The sequence below is a fragment of the Pelobates fuscus genome, chromosome 10 (genome assembly GCF_036172605.1).
Source record: "Pelobates fuscus isolate aPelFus1 chromosome 10, aPelFus1.pri, whole genome shotgun sequence".
In the NCBI taxonomy this organism is placed as follows: domain Eukaryota; kingdom Metazoa; phylum Chordata; class Amphibia; order Anura; family Pelobatidae; genus Pelobates; species Pelobates fuscus.
In genome coordinates, this window is record NC_086326.1 from 139945627 (window position 1) to 139967531 (window position 21905).

At 39.8% G+C, this 21905-nt stretch overlaps 1 protein-coding gene across 1 annotated transcript in view; it reads left to right on the forward strand.

Moving 5' to 3' along the window:
- The first annotated feature begins 1 nt into the window (after window position 1).
- LOC134574571 (oocyte zinc finger protein XlCOF7.1-like) overlaps window positions 2-21905 on the forward strand; it is a 33155-nt gene continuing 11251 nt past the window's right edge. Inside the window, exon 1 of the mRNA XM_063433696.1 lies at window positions 2-212. The gene's annotated coding sequence lies outside the window, so the exon portion shown is untranslated. The remainder of the gene's footprint in view (window positions 213-21905) is intronic.

The following is a 21905-nucleotide window of genomic DNA, read 5'->3' on the forward strand; positions in this document are numbered from 1 at the left end:
GGCGGCCACTTACCATAGAGAGGAAGGTGCAGTGGATGAACAGTCCCTGTAAGGATAAATTGAACACTCAGAGCAGCACGCCGCCTCGTGGAGCTCTGTAGGGAAACAGCTTCACAACAACAGCAGCCTTCTCCCAGCACTGAGCGTCCCGAGACCCACAGCAAACATTGCTTGTCCTAGGAATGTTACTGCTTATGTCAGCGCCATATCAGGTAATATATAGCCTCTACCTATCCTCACTGCACCCAGAGCTCCACATACAGAGCTCACAGCATGCTGGGTGTAACCCAGAGACACAGCAACAAAGTAACACTGAGAACCCATTTATATACATTAACAGCCAATAAAAACAAACAGAATGTTTATATTATATAGGGGGAGCTGGTTTTATTCCCCCTGTTATTATATACAGATTATATAGGTGGGAGCTGGTTTTATTTCCCTGTTAGTATATACAGATTATATAGGTGGGAGCTGTTTTTATTCCCCCTGTTATTATATACAGATTATATAGGTGGGAGCTGTTTTTATTCCCCCTGTTATTATATACAGATTATATAGGTGGGAGCTGTTTTTATTCCCCCTGTTATTATATACAGATTATATAGGTGGGAGCTGTTTTTATTCCCCGTTATTATATACAGATTATATAGGTGGGAGCTGTTTTTATTCCCCCTGTTATTATATACAGATTATATAGGTGGGAGCTGGTTTTATTCACGTTATTATATAGGTGGGAGCTGGTTTTATTCACGTTATTATATACAGATTATATAGGTGAGAGCTGGTTTATTCCCCCTGTTATTATATACAGATTATATAGGTGGGAGCTGGTTTTATTCCCCTGTTATTATATGCAGATTATATAGGTGAGAGCTGGTTTATTCCCCCTGTTATTATATACAGATTATATAGGTGGGAGCTGGTTTTATTCACGTTATTATATAGAGATTATATAGGTGAGAGCTGGTTTATTCCCCCTGTTATTATATACAGATTATATAGGTGGGAGCTGGTTTTATCCCCCTGTTATTATATACAGATTATATAGGTGGGAGCTGGTTTTATTCCCCTGTTATTATATGCAGATTATATAGGTGGGAGCTGGTTTTATTCCCCCTGTTATTATATACAGATTATATAGGGGGAGCTGGCTTTATTCACGTTATTATATACAGATTATATAGGTGGGAGCTGGTTTTATTCCCCTGTTATTATATGCAGATTATATAGGTGGGAGCTGGTTTTATTCCCCCTGTTATTATATACAGATTATATAGGTGGGAGCTGGTTTTATTCCCCTGTTATTATATGCAGATTATATAGGTGGGAGCTGGTTTTATTCCCCCTGTTATTATATACAGATTATATAGGTGGGAGCTGGTTTTATTCCCCTGTTATTATATGCAGATTATATAGGTGGGAGCTGGTTTTATTCCCCTGTTATTATATGCAGATTATATAGGTGGGAGCTGGTTTTATTCCCCCTGTTATTATATACAGATTATATAGGGGGAGCTGGCTTTATTCCCCCTGTTATTATATACAGATTATATAGGTGGGAGCTGGTTTTATTCACGTTATTATATACAGATTATATAGGTGGGAGCTGGTTTATTCCCCCTGTTATTATATACAGATTATATAGGTGGGAGCTGGTTTTATCCCCCTGTTATTATATACAGATTATATAGGTGGGAGCTGGTTTTATTCCCCTGTTATTATATGCAGATTATATAGGTGGGAGCTGGTTTTATTCCCCCTGTTATTATATACAGATTATATAGGGGGAGCTGGCTTTATTCACGTTATTATATACAGATTATATAGGTGGGAGCTGGTTTTATTCCCCTGTTATTATATGCAGATTATATAGGTGGGAGCTGGTTTTATTCCCCCTGTTATTATATACAGATTATATAGGTGGGAGCTGGTTTTATTCCCCTGTTATTATATGCAGATTATATAGGTGGGAGCTGGTTTTATTCCCCCTGTTATTATATACAGATTATATAGGTGGGAGCTGGTTTTATTCCCCTGTTATTATATGCAGATTATATAGGTGGGAGCTGGTTTTATTCCCCTGTTATTATATGCAGATTATATAGGTGGGAGCTGGTTTTATTCCCCCTGTTATTATATACAGATTATATAGGGGGAGCTGGCTTTATTCCCCCTGTTATTATATACAGATTATATAGGTGGGAGCTGGTTTTATTCACGTTATTATATACAGATTATATAGGTGGGAGCTGGTTTTATTCCCCTGTTATTATATGCAGATTATATAGGTGGGAGCTGGTTTTATTCCCCCTGTTATTATATACAGATTATATAGGTGGGAGCTGGTTTTATTCCCCTGTTATTATATGCAGATTATATAGGTGGGAGCTGGTTTTATTCCCCCTGTTATTATATACAGATTATATAGGTGGGAGCTGGTTTTATTCCCCTGTTATTATATGCAGATTATATAGGTGGGAGCTGGTTTTATTCCCCCTGTTATTATATACAGATTATATAGGGGGAGCTGGCTTTATTCCCCCTGTTATTATATACAGATTATATAGGGGGGGCTGGCTTTATTCCCCCTGTTATTATATACAGATTATATAGGTGGGAGCTGGTTTTATTCCCCCTGTTAGTATATACAGATTATATAGGGGGGGGCTGGCTTTATTCCCTGTTATTATATACAGATTATATAGGTGGGAGCTGGTTTTATTCCCCTGTTATTATATAGCTGGGAGCTGGTTATATCCCCCTGTTATTATATAGGTGGGAGCTGGTTTTACCCCCCTGTTATTATATACAGATTATATAGGTGGGAGCTGGTTTTATTCCCCCTGTTATTATATACGGATTATATAGGTGGGAGCTGGTTTTATTCCCCCTGTTATTATATACGGATTATAAAGGGTTGAGATGGTTTTACCCCCCTGTTATTCTATTCAGATTATATAGGTGGGAGCTGGTTTTATTCCTCCTGTTATTATATAGGTGGGAGCTGGTTTTATTCCTCTTGTTATTATATACAGATTATATAGGGGGAGCTGGTTTTATTCCTCCTGTTATTATATACAGATTATATAGGTGGCAGCTGGTTTTATTCCCCCTGTTATTATATACAGATTATATAGGTGGAAGCAGGTTTTATTCACCCTGTTATTGTATACAGATTATATAGGTGGGAGCTGGTTTTATTCCCCTGTTATTATATACCGATTATATAGGTGGGAGCTGGTTTTATTCCCCCTATTATTATATACAGATTATATAGGTGAGAGCTGGTTTTATTCCCCCTGTTATTATATGCAGATTATATAGGTGGGAGCTGGTTTTATTGCCCCTGTTATTATATACAGATTATATAGGTGGGAGCTGGTTTTATTCCCCTGTTATTATATACAGATTATATAGGTGGGAGCTGGTTTTATTCCCCTGTTATTATATACCGATTATATAGGTGGGAGCTGGTTTTATTCCCCCTGTTATTATATACAGATTATATAGGTGAGAGCTGGTTTATTCCCCCTGTTATTATATACAGATTATATAGGTGGGAGCTGGTTTTATTCCCCCTGTTATTATATACAGATTATATAGGTGGGATCTGGTTTTATTCCCCCTGTTATTATATACAGATTATATAGGTGAGAGCTGGTTTATTCCCCCTGTTATTATATAGGTGGGAGCTGGTTTTATTCCTCCTGTTATTATATACAGATTATATAGGTGGGAGCTGGTTTTATTCCCCTGTTATTATATACAGATTATATAGGTGGGAGCTGGTTTTATTCCCCCTGTTATTATATACAGATTATATAGGTGGGAGCTGGTTTTATTCCCCCTGTTATTATATACAGATTATATAGGTGGGAGCTGGTTTTATTCCCCCTGTTATTATATACAGATTATATAGGTGGGAGCTGGTTTTATTCCCCCTGTTATTGTTATGGTACTTTTTAGCAGTAAACAAAGATGTTTAAATGTCTATCTGTTCCTGTCCAAATTAAAGAGAATTGAATTGCGTATATACGCTGAAGTAATTCAGACTGACACACGGAGTTCAGGTTAAAATAACTTCGAGGAAATTTATTGGCAAGTGAAGCAAGAGCGGGCTCGCAGGCCCTTTTAAGAGGCATTTTGCGTCATCATTGATTATCAAGATATCAGTAAATAAACATCATTAATTTGATTAATTGTTAAGTGTCTGGGTTAGTGTCCACCTATCAATATAATTAATTGGCTCAAAAACTAAGTGGTTAGCTAAGTGTCCACCCACCGAGAGGTGGTATTGTTTTGGACACGGGTGGGGACAGGGGGCTCAAGCGCCATCTTCCCTAGCATGAGGTTTTACTCGGTGGAAAGGGGGGCTTGAGCGTCATTTTACACAGTCAGTGATGTCAGGTCTTGTGGTCAGGTGCAAGGTCTCTTATGAATAGAACATTTCATTACTACAGTGTTCTCATGGCCTTCAAATTATACTATGTTGCGAGTTAGGGGAAATTCAGCAGTTTCTTAGTTAGTCATGTCTTTATAGAAAATACAGTCTTTGTCCTTTGTATTAAATGTGCTGGGAAATTCTGTCATGTAATGTAGTTTTAAAATGGAGAAGTCAGGTTATGAGGACAAAATGGAGGATTTGTCACAGTGTGAGGTTAAAATGGAGTTAGTGCAATAATTCAATACAAGTTCAATAAAGATTTTTAATAATCCTACATCATTATTATATACAGATTATATAGGTGGGAGCTGGTTTTATTCCCCTGTTATTATATACAGATTATATAGGTGGGAGCTGGTTTTATTCCCCTGTTATTATATACCGATTATATAGGTGGGAGCTGGTTTTATTCCCCCTGTTATTATATACAGTTTATATAGGTGAGAGCTGGTTTATTCCCCCTTTTATTATATACAGATTATATAGGTGGGAGCTGGTTTTATTCCCACTGTTATTATATACAGATTATATAGGTGGGAGCTGGTTTTATTCCCACTGTTATTATATACAGATTATATAGGTGGGAGCTGGTTTTATTCCCCCTGTTATTATATAGCTGGGAGCTGGTTTTATTCCCCCTGTTATTATATAGGTGGGAGCTGGTTTTATTGCCCCTGTTATTATATACAGATTATATAGGTGGGAGCTGGTTTTATTCCCCTGTTATTATATACAGATTATATAGGTGGGAGCTGGTTTTATTCCCCTGTTATTGTTATGGTACTTTTTAGCAGTAAACCAAAATGTTTAAATGTCTATCTGTTCCTGTCCAAATTAAGAAAATTGAATTGCATATATACTCTGAAGTAATTAAGTCTGACACACGGAGTTCAGGTTAAAATAACTTCGAGAAAATTTATTGGCAAGTGAAGCAAGAATGGGCGCGCAGGCCCTTTTAAGAGGCATTTTACGTCATCATTGATTATCAATATATTAGTGAATAAACATCATTAATTGGATTAATTGTTAAGTGTCTGGATTAGTGTCCACCTATCAATATAATTAATTGGCTCAAAACTAAGTGGTTAGTCCCGTGTCCACCCACCAAGAGGTGGTATTATTCTGGACACGGGTGGGGACAAGGGGGTCTTGAGCGTCATTTTACACGGTCGGTGATCTCAGATCTCGTGGCCAGGTGCAAGGTCTCTTATGAATAGAACATTTCATTACTACAGTGTTCTCATGGCCTTCAATTTATACTATGTTGCGAGTTAGGGGAAATTCAGCAGTTCCTGAGTTAGTCATGTCTTTATAGAAAATACAGTCTTTGTCCATTGTGTTAGATGTGCTGAGGAATTCTGTCATGTAATGTACCGTATATACTCGAGTATAAGCCGACCCGAATATAAGCCGAGGCCCCTAATTTTTCCCCAAAAAACTGGGAAAACTTATTGACTCGAGTATAAGACTAGGGTGGGAAATGCAGCAGCTACTGGTAAATTTCTAAATAAAATTAGATCCTAAAAAAAATATATTAATTGAATATTTATTTACAGTGTGTGTATAATGAATGCAGTGTGTGCGTATGAGTGCAGCGTGTGTGTGTATGAGTGCAGTGTGTGTATGAGTGCAGCGTGTGTGTATGAGTGCAGCGTGTGTGTATGAGTGCAGCGTGTGTGTATGAGTGCAGCGTGTGTGTATGAGTGCAGCGTGTGTGTATGAGTGCAGCGTGTGTGTATGAGTGCAGCGTGTGTGTATGAGTGCAGCGTGTGTGTATGAGTGCAGCGTGTGTGTATGAGTGCAGCGTGTGTGTATGAGTGCAGCGTGTGTGTATGAGTGCAGCGTGTGTGTATGAGTGCAGCGTGTGTATGAGTGCAGCGTGTGTATGAGTGCAGCGTGTGTATGAGTGCAGCGTGTGTATGAATGCAGTGTGTGTATGAATGCAGTGTGTGTATGAATGCAGTGTGTGTATGAATGCAGTGTGTGCAGGGCCGGTGCAAGGATATTTGCCCCCCCCATATGTCCTAACCTCCCCTCCTCCTCCCTCAGTGGTCCTTACCTCCCCACCCCCATGTTCCTTCACCCCCCTCCCCTAGTGGTCCTGACTCACCCCTCCCCTAGTGGTCCTTACTTCCCCCTCCCCTCCCCTAGTGGTCCTTACTCCCCCCCCCTCCCCTCCCCTAGTGGTCCTTATCCCCCCTCCCCTCCCCTAGTGGTCCTTATCCCCCCCTCCCTCCCCTAGTGGTCCTTATCCCCCCCTCCCTCCCATAGTGGTCCTTATCCCCCCCTCCCTCCCATAGTGGTCCTTATCCCCCTCCCTCCCATAGTGGTCCTTATCCCCCCCCTCCCCCCCTCCCATAGTGGTCCTTATCCCCCCCTCCCATAGTGGTCCTTATCCCACCCCCCTCCCTCCAATAGTGGTCCTTATCCCCCCCTCCCTTCCATAGTGGTATAGTGGTCCTTATCCCCCCCCTCCCTCCCATAGTGGTCCTTATCCCCCCCCTCCCTCCCATAGTGGTCCTTATCCCCCCCTCCCTCCCATAGTGGTCCTTATCCCCCCCTCCCTCCCATAGTGGTCCTTATCCCCCCCTCCCTCCCATAGTGGTCCTTATCCCTCCCTTCCCTCCCATAGTGGTCCTTATCCCCCCCCCCCCTCCCACAGTGGTCCTTATACCCCCTTTTTTTTTAATTATTTTTTTTATTATTATTATTTTTTTTTTTATTATTATTTCTTATTTTATTTTTTTTTCGTCCCCCCTCCCTGCTTGATACATGGCAGGGAGGGGGGCTCTCCTTCCCTGGTGGTCCAGTGGCAGTTCAGTGGGGGGGAGAGGGGGGCTGGCAGAGCTGTACTTACCTGTTCTGCAGCTCCTGTCAGCTCTCTCCTCCTCTGCGCCGTCCGTGCAGCTCCCTCTGTCAGCTCACAGTGTAAGTCTCGCGAGAGCCGCGGCTCTCGCGAGACTTACACTGGGAGCTGACCGAGGTGCTGAACGGACGGCGCGGAGGAGGAGAGAGCTGACAGGAGCTGCAGAACAGGTAAGTTACAGCTCTGCCAGCCCCCCTCTCCCCCGGTCTGTATTATGGCAATGCAAATTGCCATAATACAGACCTTGACTCGAGTATAAGCCGAGTTGGGGTTTTTCAGCCCAAAAAATGGGCTGAAAAACTCGGCTTATACTCGAGTATATACGGTAGTTTTAAAATGAAGAAGTCAGGTTATGAGGACAAAATGGAGGATTTGTCACAGTATGAAGTTAAAATGGAGTTAGTGCAATAATTCAATACACGTTCAATAAAGATTTTTAATAATTCTACATCATTTTAATAATTCTACATCATTATTATATACAGATTATATAGTTGGGAGCTGGTTTTATTCCCCTGTTATTATATACAGATTATATAGGTGGGAGCTGGTTTTATTCCTCCTGTTATTATATACAGATTATATAGGTGGGAGCTGGTTTTATTCCCCTGTTATTATATACAGATTATATAGGTGGGAGCTGGTTTTATTCCCCCTGTTATTATATAGGTGGGAGCTGGTTTTATTCCTCCTGTTATTATATACAGATTATATAGGTGGGAGCTGGTTTTATTCCCCCTGTTATTATATACAGATTATATAGGGGAAGCTGGTTTTATTCCCCCTGTTATTATATACAGATTATATAGGTGGGAGCTGGTTTTATTCCCCTGTTATTATATACAGATTATATAGGGGAAGCTGGTTTTATTCCCCCTGTTATTATATACAGATTATATAGGTGGGAGCTGGTTTTATTCCCCCTGTTATTATATACAGATTATATAGGTGGGAGCTGGTTTTATTCCTCCTGTTATTATATACAGATTATATAGCTGGGAGCTGGTTTTATTCCCCCTGTTATTATATACAGATTATATAGGTGGGAGCTGGTTTTATTCCCCTGTTATTATATACAGATTATATAGGTGGGAGCTGGTTTTATTCCCCCTGTTATTATATAGGTGGGAGATGGTTTTATTCCCACTGTTATTATATACAGATTATATATGTGGGAGCTGGTTTTATCCCCCTGTTATTATATAGGTGGGAGCTGGTTTTATTCCCCTGTTATTATATACAGATTATATAGGTGGGAGCTGGTTTTATTCCCCCTCTTATTATATACAGATTATATAGGTGGGAGCTGGTTTTATCCCCCCTGTCATGCCAAAAGCATGAGTTCTTGTTTGATGTGTGTTTATATTTGTTAAGAGTTGTTTTTTTGTAAACCTTGGGATGGCATTTATTGTGGTCTTTGATCTTGCACCAGGCCTAGACCATAAAACATCTAGATAGCCATCACCAGAGCTGGACACAAGGAATTTCATAGAGTGGGCAATAGACTGCCAGACCAACCCCCTCTGATTCCCCCAGGGGTCTGCCCACTGAGAAATAACTAGTTTAGATATATAATGAGGGTGCTGGACTATCCAGAGGTCAGTATTCATTTTTCTTTTTGTCAGTAACTTCTAGGAGATCAATACCATCTAAGACTCCCACAAGAATTCTATATAGGGTAAATATATGTAAGGAATTTCTTGTGTTTTCTCCTATTTTATTTTATGTACTGTTTTGCAATTTGTTATCTGTATGTCATTTATTTCTGCATTTTGTACTCAGCACTGTGAATCTTTTTTGTCAGATTAAATGTTTAATTAATCAGCTTGGGTCTCTGTTTTCTACGAGCTTTACTCTCCAGAGAGCTCAGGTAAAAACGTTACCAAAAAGGTTTAATTATAAGTATTTGATTAGTAAAAGTAGAACTGTGATTCTATAATTCTCCTGTGTGTGGGGTAACCTAAGACGCCCGGGTTTAAAAGTCTTGGTGGTGGCAGTAAAGAGTGTACTAGGGGGTTAGTGTAGAAGGGATTGCAGGGGTTAATTGAGTGGTTGCTGGGACTAGCAACAGGTAACCAGGGGTCTGGTGTCATTAATCCTGTCACTTCCACACTCTCCCCACTGTCTCGGCTGGGCCTATAGCCCACGCTCGTGACAAACTGGCGGCAGCTGGTGGGATATATTTAGAGATTTTTAGTGCTTGCTAGATGTTACCTGTAAAGGGGGTCTTAGCACTAAAATAAATTGCATACTTGTTTTTGTGTAATTTCCAAAGACCAAGCTCAGTGCTGATTTAAAATACATGCAAAGTGCAAAACAGTTCCCCCCTATTTGTGAATATGGAGGCCTATCGCAAACACTCGAAAGAGGCCTTGGAATTTTTGTGCCAAGAAAAGGGTTTACCAACTTTTGGCAAAAATAAGGCACAACTTATTGCTGACCTTGTGGAGGCTGACAGCCATGTTTTCCAGCCAGAGACGGACACTGAAAGGGTTACTGAGCTCCCTACTACTGCAGGAGTGTTGCTTACTGAAATGCCTGGTGGTTGTACCCCTCAAAACATTAAGGACATTTGCTCAACTGATTTATTTCGGCAACTGATGGCTGCAAATCCTCAGGAGGCCCTGCATGTGATGATCCAACAGCAGGCTGCAGAAAGGGAATCTGCAGAGAGGCTAGCCGAAAGGGAGGCGCAAAGGAGACATGAGCTGGAACTTGCTAAACTGCAATTTACCCTTCAGTCCTCACTGAACAGCAATACATCAGAGTTCAGCACACGTAGGCTCCGTAAGGATGATTTTCCTTCCCTCGAAGAAGGGACAGATTTGGATGTATTTTTAAAAAGTTTTGAGAAAGTATGCAGGCAGCATCAACTACCCTCAGACCAGTGGGGCAGATATTTAACTCCACAATTGAAAGGGAAAGCCTTGGATGTGTTTGTGTCCCTTCCCCCAGAGACTGATAACAACTATGAGGCAATCAAATCTGCATTGCAAAAAACTTTTAACCTTACTCCTGAGTCTTACAGGAAAAAGTTTAGGAGTATGCAGCAATGCCCATCATCCAGCTGCATTCTATATGTGGCACAATTAGAAACCACGTTCCGGCAATGGGCAACAGGAGTACAAGCTACTACCTATGAAGCCCTTAATGAGTTAATGGTCCTGGAGCAGTTCTTGCAGACCCGGAGCCCTAATGTACGAGAGTGGATTTTGGAAAGAGAGCCAAAAAATGCTAGGGCTGCTGCAGAACTGGCAGATGACTATGCCGACATCCATGCACCCACATCCAGGCGTGGACTGGTGTCAGCTGCTACTTCGACCTTGAGAGAAGCTACAGTTCAATCACCACCTGTAAGATCTGCAGTGAGAACTTCACCGCCGACTGCCAGCGTAGCCGGGGCTATGTCAAGTGAGTCAGATGCCCGCCGTTGTTCTCGATGCAACCAGATTGGTCATCTGAGCAGGACTTGCCCCACTAGGAATATACCCTCACCAGCCCGTGGAGGGGCACCATCAATTTTGCTTGTGGGTGGGTCCGTGGGAAAACAAGACGATAATCTGCAGAGTGTAATTGTGGGTGACCGAGTGACCATGGGACTGAGAGATTCTGGAGCTTCATTCACCCTGGTGCGCCCTGAAGTGGTGAATACGGAGGACATAATCCCTGGAAGAACCATGTCCATCAAAGGAATTGGGGGTGTGCGCCCCGCTGTGCCCCTGGCATGTGTGTACCTTGATTGGGGTGCAGGCAAAGGTTTGCGGGAAGTGGGGATTTCAGAGGATATCCCTGTTAATGTTCTGTTGGGGAATGATTTGGGCAGGATGCTCTGTCACTATGCTCCACAGGACACTGTTTGTGAGCCAGAAGGGCTGACTGCTCCACCTAAGGTATTGTGTGAGACTTTGGGAGACATTGTGAACTGTGATGGCTGGGAGGGAGAGCAGGGTGTGGATAAATATCTACCTGTTACTGAACCAGTGATGTCTACCAAATGTGAGATAGGGGTGAGTAGTGATATGCCTGTATCAAAATACTGTGTGGCTGCGATGTCAGAGAGTAAGGGAGAGGAGGAAGGTAAGAGCAAGGGATGTGTACCACTAGTTGCAGTGGTACCAAGTCAGCAGTGGGTCAGGGCTGCAGCAGGAGAGTCTGAGGGGCTATGTGAGATTGTGAGAGGATGGCCTGCCTTGGAGAAGAAATTATGTGAGTGTGTGCAAAATTCTGTATCTGATCAAGGGGGGTCAAATGTGACCTGTGAAAATGTATGGGAAAAGCCTTCCAGCGAGAGGGGGCTGAATGAATATATGTGCCAATATGTGCCTGAAGCAGATGTATGTGATGCGCTGGGTGAAACTGTGAAGGGACAGCAAGGCTATGAGGGAGGGCAGAGGGTGTGTGAGCTTTACTCTGCGCCAGACTTAGCCAGTTTCCAAAGTTCGGTATGTGTGATGACCTGGAGTGAAAGTGAGGGGCACGGACAGACTCAGCCTGTGGGTCCAGGAAGGATGGCTGCAGGGAAACATACTGTTAGAGGAACCAGGAACCTTGTCAGTTTATCACAACTCACGCATACACCTAAGCAAATTTCTGATTGTGAACAAGCCCAGCCAATAGACCCCAAAATGAAAGAGATGATGGGTGGTGATAGAGCACATCTATCCTGGGAGTGTTCTTTCTGCTTTTGTGTGCTTACCGGGGAGTGCTGCATAAATCCATTGGTTTCTTCCCCTTACAACTACTACATGAGCGCAGTGGGTGTGGTTTAAGGGATGTTACCAGAGATCGATGGGAAATTGAAACAGGCAAATCAGGCATGTTTGTTGAGGATGTAGCAGTGGTATGGACTGATCACAACCTGGTGCAGGTTGGAGCCTTATCCTCCAACAGAATAATTTCACTGCCCAGCACAAAAAGGGCAGCTTGCATGGGAATGCAGATGGTCTGTCTCGGCAACTAGAAGGTTAATGGTTGACAGATAAATCAGCCTGTGGCGGAATTTTTCTGTCCACCATCTTAAGGGGGAGGTGTCATGCCAAAAGCATGAGTTCTTGTTTGATGTGTGTTTATATTTGTTAAGATTTGTTTTTTTGTAAACCTTGGGATGGCATTTATTGTGGTCTTTGATCTTGCACCAGGCCTAGACCATAAAACATCTAGATAGCCATCACCAGAGCTGGACACAAGGAATTTCATAGAGTGGGCAATAGACTGCCAGACCAACCCCCTCTTCCCCCCCAGGGGTCTGCCCACTGAGAAATAACTAGTTTAGATATATAATGAGGGTGCTGGACTATCCAGAGGGCAGTATTCATTTTTCTTTTTGTCAGTAACTTCTAGGAGATCAATACCATCTAAGACTCCCGCAAGAATTCTATATAGGGTAACTACATGTAAGGAATTTCTTGTGTTTTCTCCTATTTTATTGTATGTACTGTTTTGCAATTTGTTATCTGTATGTCATTTATTTCTGCATTTTGTACTCAGCACTGTGAATCTTTTTTGTCAGATTAAATGTTTAATTAATCAGCTTGGGTCTCTGTTTTCTACGAGCTTTACTCTCCAGAGCGCTCAGGTAAAAACGTTACCAAAAAGGGTTAATTATATGTGTTTGATTAGTAAAAGTAGAACTGTGATTCTATAATTCTCCTGTGTGTGGGGTAACCTAAGACGCCCGGGTTTAAAAGTCTTGGTGGTGGCAGTAAAGTGTGTACTAGGGGGTTAGTGTAGAAGGGATTGCAGGGGTTAATTGAGTGGTTGCTGGGACTAGCAACAGGTAACCAGGGGTCTGGTGTCATTAACCCTGTCACTTCCACACTCTCCCCACTGTCTCGGCTGGGCCTATAGCCCACACTCGTGACACCCCCTGTTATTATATACAGAGTATATAGGTGGGAGCTGGTTTTATTCCTCCTGTTATTATATACAGATTATATAGGTGGGAGCTGGTTTTATTCCCCCTGTTATTATATACAGATTATATAGGAGGGAGCTGGTTTTATTCCCCTGTTATTATATACAGATTATATAGGTGGGAGCTGGTTTTATTCCCCCTGTTATTAGGAGCTGGTTTTATTCCCCTGTTATTGTATACATATTATATAGGTGCGAGCTGGTTTTATTCCCCTGTTGTTAAATACAGATTATATAGGTGGGAGCTAGTTTTATTTCTCTTATTATATAGGTGGGAGCTGGTTTTATTCCCCTGTTATTATATACAGATTATATAGGTGAGAGCTGGTTTATTCCCCCTGTTATTATATACAGATTATATAGGTGGGAGCTGGTTTATTCCCCCTGTTATTATATACAGATTATATAGGTGGGAGCTGGTTTTATTCCCCTGTTATTATATACAGATTATATAGGAGGGAGCTGGTTTTATTCCCCTGTTATTATATACAGATTATATAGGTGGGAGCTGGTTTTATCCCCCCTGTTATTATATACAGATTATATAGGAGGGAGCTGGTTTTATTCCCCTGTTATTATATACAGATTATATAGGTGGGAGCTGGTTTTATTCCCCTGTTGTTAAATACAGATTATATAGGTGGGAGCTAGTTTTATTTCTCTTATTATATAGGTGGGAGCTGGTTTTATTCCTCCTGTTATTATATACAGATTATATAGGAGGGAGCTGGTTTTATTCCCCTGTTATTATATACAGATTATATAGGTGGGAGCTGGTTTTATCCCCCCTGTTATTATATACAGATTATATAGGAGGGAGCTGGTTTTATTCCCCTGTTATTATATACAGATTATATAGGTGGGAGCTGGTTTTATTCCCCTGTTGTTAAATACAGATTATATAGGTGGGAGCTAGTTTTATTTCTCTTATTATATAGGTGGGAGCTGGTTTTATTCCCCTGTTATTATATGCAGATTATATAGGTGGGAGCTGGTTTTATTCCCCCTGTTATTATATACAGATTATATAGGTGAGAGCTGGTTTATTCCCCCTGTTATTATATACAGATTATATAGGTGGGAGCTGGTTTTATTCCTCCTGTTATTATATACAGATTATATAGGTGGGAGCTGGTTTTATTCCTCCTGTTATTATATACAGATTATATAGGTGGGAGCTGGTTTTATCCCCCCTGTTATTATATACAGATTATATAGGAGGGAGCTGGTTTTATTCCCCTGTTATTATATACAGATTATATAGGTGGGAGCTGGTTTTATTCCCCCTGTTATTAGGAGCTGGTTTTATTCCCCCTGTTATTATATAGGAGGGAGCTGGTTTTATTCCTCCTGTTATTATACACAGATTATATAGGTGGGAGCTGGTTTTATCCCCCCTGTTATTATATACAGATTATATAGGAGGGAGCTGGTTTTATTCCCCTGTTATTATATACAGATTATATAGGTGGGAGCTGGTTTTATTCCCCCTGTTATTAGGAGCTGGTTTTATTCCCCTGTTATTGTATACATATTATATAGGTGCGAGCTGGTTTTATTCCCCTGTTGTTAAATACAGATTATATAGGTGGGAGCTAGTTTTATTTCTCTTATTATATAGGTGGGAGCTGGTTTTATTCCCCTGTTATTATATGCAGATTATATAGGTGGGAGCTGGTTTTATTCCCCCTGTTATTATATACAGATTATATAGGTGAGAGCTGGTTTATTCCCCCTGTTATTATATACAGATTATATAGGTGGGAGCTGGTTTTATTCCCCCTGTTATTATATACAGATTATATAGGTGGGAGCTGGTTTTATTCCCCCTGTTATTATATACAGATTATATAGGAGGGAGCTGGTTTTATTCCCCTGTTATTATATAGGTGGGAGCTGGTTTTATTCCTCCTGTTATTATATAGGTGGGAGCTGGTTTTATTGCCCCTGTTATTATATACAGATTATATAGGTGGGAGCTGGTTTTATTCCCCTGTTATTATATACAGATTATATAGGAGGAGCTGGTTTTATTCACCCTGTTATTATATACAGATTATATAGGTGGGAGCTGGTTTTATTCCCCTGTTATTATATACCGATTTATATAGGTGGGAGCTGGTTTTATTCCCCCTGTTATTATATACAGATTATATAGGTGGGAGCTGGTTTTATTGCCCCTGTTATTATATACAGATTATATAGGTGGGAGCTGGTTTTATTGCCCCTGTTATTATATACAGATTATATAGGTGGGAGCTGGTTTTATTCCCCTGTTATTATATACAGATTATATAGGTGGGATCTGGTTTTATTCCCCCTGTTATTATATACAGATTATATAGGTGGGAGCTGGTTTTATTCCCCTGTTATTATATACCGATTATATAGGTGGGAGCTGGTTTTATTCCCCCTGTTATTATATACAGATTATATAGGTGAGAGCTGGTTTATTCCCCCTGTTATTATATAGGTGGGAGCTGGTTTTATTCCTCCTGTTATTATATACAGATTATATAGGTGGGAGCTGGTTTTATTCCCCCTGTTATTATATACAGATTATATAGGTGGGAGCTAGTTTTATTCCCCCTGTTATTATATACAGATTATATAGGTGGGAGCTGGTTTTATTCCCCCTGTTATTGTTATGGTACTTTTTAGCAGTAAACAAAGATGTTTATCTGTTCCTGTCCAAATTAAAGAGAATTGAATTGCGTATATACGCTGAAGTAATTCAGACTGACACACGGAGTTCAGGTTAAAATAACTTCGAGGAAATTTATTGGCAAGTGAAGCAAGAGCGGGCTCGCAGGCCCTTTTAAGAGGCATTTTGCGTCATCATTGATTATCAAGATATCAGTAAATAAACATCATTAATTGGATTAATTGTTAAGTGTCTGGGTTAGTGTCCACCTATCAATATAATTAATTGGCTCAAAAACTAAGTGGTTAGCTAAGTGTCCACCCACCAATAGGTGGTATTGTTTTGGACACGGGTGGGGACAGGGGGCTCAAGCGCCATCTTCCCTAGCATGAGGTTTTACTCGGTGGAAAGGGGGGCTTGAGCGTCATTTTACACAGTCAGTGATGTCAGGTCTTGTGGTCAGGTGCAAGGTCTCTTATGAATAGAACATTTCATTACTACAGTGTTCTCATGGCCTTCAAATTATACTATGTTGCGAGTTAGGGGAAATTCAGCAGTTTCTTAGTTAGTCATGTCTTTATAGAAAATACAGTCTTTGTCCTTTGTATTAAATGTGCTGGGAAATTCTGTCATGTAATGTAGTTTTAAAATGGAGAAGTCAGGTTATGAGGACAAAATGGAGGATTTGTCACAGTGTGAGGTTAAAATGGAGTTAGTGCAATAATTCAATACAAGTTCAATAAAGATTTTTAATAATCCTACATCATTATTATATACAGATTATATAGGTGGGAGCTGGTTTTATTCCCCTGTTATTATATACAGATTATATAGGTGGGAGCTGGTTTTATTCCCCCTGTTATTATATAGGGGGAGCTGCTTTTATTCCTCCTGTTATTATATACAGATTATATAGGTGGGAGCTGGTTTTATTCCCCTGTTATTATATACCGATTATATAGGTGGGAGCTGGTTTTATTCCCCCTGTTATTATATACAGATTATATAGGTGAGAGCTGGTTTATTCCCCCTGTTATTATATACAGATTATATAGGTGGGAGCTGGTTTTATTCCTCCTGTTATTATATACAGATTATATATGTGGGAGCTGGTTTTATTGCCCCTGTTATTATATACAGATTATATAGGTGGGAGCTGGTTTTATTCCCCTGTTATTATATACAGATTATATAGGTGGGAGCTGGTTTTATTCCCCTGTTATTATATACAGATTATATAGTTGGGAGCTGGTTTTATTCCTCCTGTTATTATATACAGATTATATAGGTGGGAGCTGGTTTTATTCCCCGGTTATTATATACAGATTATATAGGTGGGATCTGGTTTTATTCCCCGGTTATTATATACAGATTATATAGGTGGGATCTGGTTTTATTCCCCCTGTTATTATATACAGATTATATAGGTGAGAGCTGGTTTATTCCCCCTGTTATTATATAGGTGGGAGCTGGTTTTATTCCTCCTGTTATTATATACAGATTATATAGGTGGGAGCTGGTTTTATTCCCCTGTTATTATATACAGATTATATAGGTGGGAGCTGGTTTTATTCCCCCTGTTATTATATACAGATTATATAGGGGGAGCTGGTTTTATTCCCCTGTTATTATATACAGATTATATAGGTGGGAGCTGGTTTTATTCCCCCTGTTATTGTATACAGATTATATAGGTGGGAGCTGGTTTTATTCTCCTGTTATTATATACAGATTATATAGGTGGGAGCTGGTTTTATCTCCCCTGTTATTATATACAGAGTATATAGGTAGGAGCTGGTTTTATTCCCCCTGTTATTAGGAGCTGGTTTTATTCCCCTGTTATTGTATACATATTATATAGGTGCGAGCTGGTTTTATTCCCCTGTTGTTAAATACAGATTATATAGGTGGGAGCTAGTTTTATTTCTCTTATTATATAGGTGGGAGCTGGTTTTATTCCCCTGTTATTATATGCAGATTATATAGGTGGGAGCTGGTTTTATTCCCCTGTTATTATATACAGATTATATAGGTGGGAGCTGGTTTTATTCCCCCTGTTATTATATACAGATTATATAGGTGGGATCTGGTTTTATTCCCCCTGTTATTATATACAGATTATATAGGTGCGAGCTGGTTTTATTCCCCTGTTGTTAAATACAGATTATATAGGTGGGAGCTAGTTTTATTTCTCTTATTATATAGGTGGGAGCTGGTTTTATTCCCCTGTTATTATATGCAGATTATATAGGTGGGAGCTGGTTTTATTCCCATGTTATTATATACAGATTATATAGGTGGGAGCTGGTTTTATTCCCCCTGTTATTATATACAGATTATATAGGTGAGAGCTGGTTTATTCCCCCTGTTATTATATACAGATTATATAGGTGGGAGCTGGTTTTATTCCCCCTGTTATTATATACAGATTATATAGGTGGGAGCTGGTTTTATTCCCCCTGTTATTATATACAGATTATATAGGTGGGAGCTGGTTTTATTCCCCCTGTTATTGTTATGGTACTTTTTAGCAGTAAACAAAGATGTTTAAATGTCTATCTGTTCCTGTCCAAATTAAAGAGAATTGAATTGCGTATATATGCTGAAGTAATTCAGACTGACACACGGAGTTCAGGTTAAAATAACTGCGAGGAAATTTATTGGCAAGTGAAGCAAGAGCGGGCTCGCAGGCCCTTTTAAGAGGCATTTTGCGTCATCATTGATTATCAAGATATCAGTAAATAAACATCATTAATTGGATTAATTGTTAAGTGTCTGGGTTAGTGTCCACCTATCAATATAATTAATTGGCTCAAAAACTAAGTGGTTAGCTAAGTGTCCACCCACCGAGAGGTGGTATTGTTTTGGACACGGGTGGGGACAGGGGGCTCAAGCGCCATCTTCCCTAGCATGAGGTTTTACTCGGTGGAAAGGGGGGCTTGAGCGTCATTTTACACAGTCAGTGATGTCAGGTCTTGTGGTCAGGTGCAAGGTCTCTTATGAATAGAACATTTCATTACTACAGTGTTCTCATGGCCTTCAAATTATACTATGTTGCGAGTTAGGGGAAATTCAGCAGTTTCTTAGTTAGTCATGTCTTTATAGAAAATACAGTCTTTGTCCTTTGTATTAAATGTGCTGGGAAATTCTGTCATGTAATGTAGTTTTAAAATGGAGAAGTCAGGTTATGAGGACAAAATGGAGGATTTGTCACAGTGTGAGGTTAAAATGGAGTTAGTGCAATAATTCAATACAAGTTCAATAAAGATTTTTAATAATCCTACATCATTTTTATATACAGATTATATAGGTGGGAGCTGGTTTTATTCCCCTGTTATTATATACAGATTATATAGGTGGAAGCTGATTTTATCCCCCCTGTTATTATATACAGATTATATAGGTGGGAGCTGGTTTTATTCCCCCTGTTATTATATACAGATTATATAGGGGGAGCTGGTTTTATTCCTCCTGTTATTATATAGGTGGGAGCTGGTTTTATTCTCCCTGTTATTATATACAGATTATATAGGTGAGAGCTGTTTTTTTCCCCCTGTTATTATATAGGTGGGAGCTGGTTTTATTCCTCCTGTTATTATATAAAGATTATATAGGTGGGAGCTGGTTTTATTCCCCCTGTTATTGTATACAGATTATATAGGTGGGAGCTGGTTTTATTCTCCTGTTATTATATACAGATTATATAGGTGGGAGCTGGTTTTATTCCCCTGTTATTATATACAGATTATATAGGTGGGAGCTGGTTTTATTCCCCCTGTTATTGTATACAGATTATATAGGTGGGAGCTGGTTTTATTCTCCTGTTATTATATACAGATTATATAGGTGGGAGCTGGTTTTATTCCCCCTAATATTGTATACAGATTATATAGGTGGGAGCTGGTTTTATTCCCCCTAATATTGTATACAGATTATATAGGTGGGAGCTGGTTTTATTCTCCTGTTATTATATACAGATTATATAGGTGGGAGCTGGTTTTATTCCCCCTAATATTGTATACAGATTATATAGGTGGGAGCTGGTTTTATTCCCCCTAATATTGTATACAGATTATATAGGTGGGAGCTGGTTTTATTCCACCTGTTATTATATACAGATTATATAGGTGGGAGTTGGTTTTATTCCTCCTGTTATTATATACAGATTATATAGGTGGGAGCTGGTTTTATTCCCCCTAATATTGTATACAGATTATATAGGTGGGAGCTGGTTTTATTCCCCCTAATATTGTATACAGATTATATAGGTGGGAGCTGGTTTTATTCCACCTGTTATTATATACAGATTATATAGGTGGGAGCTGGTTTTGTTCCCCTGTTATATACAGATTATATAGGTAGGAGCTGGTTTTCTTTCCCTTTTATTATATACAGATTATATAGGTGGGAGCTGGTTTATTCCTCCTGTTATTATATTCAGATTATATAGGTGGGAGCTGGTTTTATTCTCCTGTTATTATATACAGATTATATAGGTGGGAGCTGGTTTTATTCTCCTGTTATTATATACAGATTATATAGGTGGGAGCTGGTTTATTCCTCCTGTTATTATATTCAGATTATATAGGTGGGGAGCTGGTTTGTGTCCCTGTTATTATATACACATTATATAGGTGGGAGCTGGTTTTATTCCCCTTTTATTATATATAGGTGGGAGCTGGTTTTATTATTCCTGTTATTATATACAGATTTATATAGGTGGGAGCTGGTTTTATTATTCCTGTTATTATATACAGATTATATAGGTGGGAGCTGGTTTTATCCCCCTGTTATTATATACAGATTATATAGTTGGGAGCTGGTTTTATTCCCCCTGTTATTATATACAGATTATATAGGGGGAGCTGGTTTTATTCCTCCTGTTATTATATACAGATTATATAGGTGGGAGCTGGTTTTATCCCCCCTGTTATTATATACAGATTATATAGGTGGGAGCTGGTTTTATTCCCCTTTTGTTAAATACAGATTATATAGGTGGGAGCTAGTTTTATTCCCCCTGTTATTATATACAGATTATATAGGTGGGAGCTGGTTTTATTCCCCTGTTATTATATAGGTGGGAGCTGTTTTTTCCCCTGTTATTATATACATATTATATACGTGGGAGCTGGTTTTATCCCCCCTCTTATTATATACAGATTATATAGGTAGGAGCTGGTTTTATTCCCCTGTTATTGTATACAGATTATATAGGTGCGAGCTGGTTTTATTCCCCCTGTTATTGTATACAGATTATATAGGTGGGAGCTGGTTTTATTCCACTGTTATTATATACAGATTGTATATAATAACAGGAATAATAAAACCAGCTCGCTCCTATATAATCTGTATATAATAACCGGAGAGAATAAAACCAGCTTCCACCTACATAATCTGTATATAATAACAGTGGAACAAATCAGCTCCCACCTATATAATCTGTATATAATAACAGTGGAATTAAACCAGCTCCCACCTATATAATCTGTATATAATAACAGTGTTACAAATTAGCTCCCACCTATATAATCTGTATATAATAACAGTGGAATAAAACCAGCTCCCACCTATATAATCTGTATATAATAACAGGAATAATAAAACCAGCTCCCACCTATATAATGTGTCTGTATGTGTACTCAGCGGACTGTGTGTGTGTGTATTTAGCGGACTGTGTGTTTATGTATTTAGCGGACGGTGTGTGTGTATGTGTTTAGCGGACGGTGTGTGTGTATGTGTTTAGCGGGACGGTGTGTGTGTATGTGTTTAGCGGACGGTGTGTGTGTATGTGTTTAGCTGACGGTGTGTGTGTGTGTATGTATTTAGCAGACTGTGAGAATGTGTTCTGCAGTCTGTGTGTATGTATTGCATTTGTTGGAGATACTAATAAATATAAGCTGAATTTTATCTATTTATATCATTCATAGGCGTGCGCATGGGGTGTGCCGGGTGTGCCTGGGCACACCCCAATCCCTGCGGCCTGCGCTATGTGCCTCCATGGGCTGGTGAGGGAAATCAAAGATCTCCCTCTC